This window comes from Gregarina niphandrodes (genome assembly GCF_000223845.1).
Source record: "Gregarina niphandrodes unplaced genomic scaffold scaffold00121, whole genome shotgun sequence".
NCBI classification, from domain to species: Eukaryota; Apicomplexa; class Conoidasida; order Eugregarinorida; family Gregarinidae; genus Gregarina; species Gregarina niphandrodes.
Genome location: NW_011645885.1, coordinates 5,645 through 6,121, shown reverse-complemented (window position 1 = coordinate 6,121; position 477 = coordinate 5,645).

Below are 477 nucleotides of genomic sequence, written 5' to 3'. Positions count from 1 at the left end.
TTGTCTACAGGGCCAACACCGCCACTATCGGCGAGGTAAAGTGGGGGCAGACGACGTTCCGAAGTGTGGAGAGAAAAAGACGGTGGTCGTTTCGTGGATTCGTTCTGATGAAGAGCTATGGTTTGTGGGTAGAAGGTCGCACAGGGAATCGAACCCTGAGACGGTTTTGCCCGCCTCTACCAGCAACCTGCCAGCACCGACCTGCCGCTTAACTACTCAATTTCACTCCCTGATGATCCCTCCATAACCGAAGCACTGCAACACGTTACCGACTTGACTGCCCGAGGCGCCGTCGCCGAACTACTCTACAAGTACTCCACTCTCTGGAAAGACCGCAAGCGCGGCGTCGTCTCTACTATCAAACACGAAATTCTTCTAACCACTACAAGGCCGATTGTTAGTCGCCCACGTGTTCGTACCCCGGAACAAGACAAGACAATTGATTCGGAGATCCAGAAAATGCTCACTGACGATGTA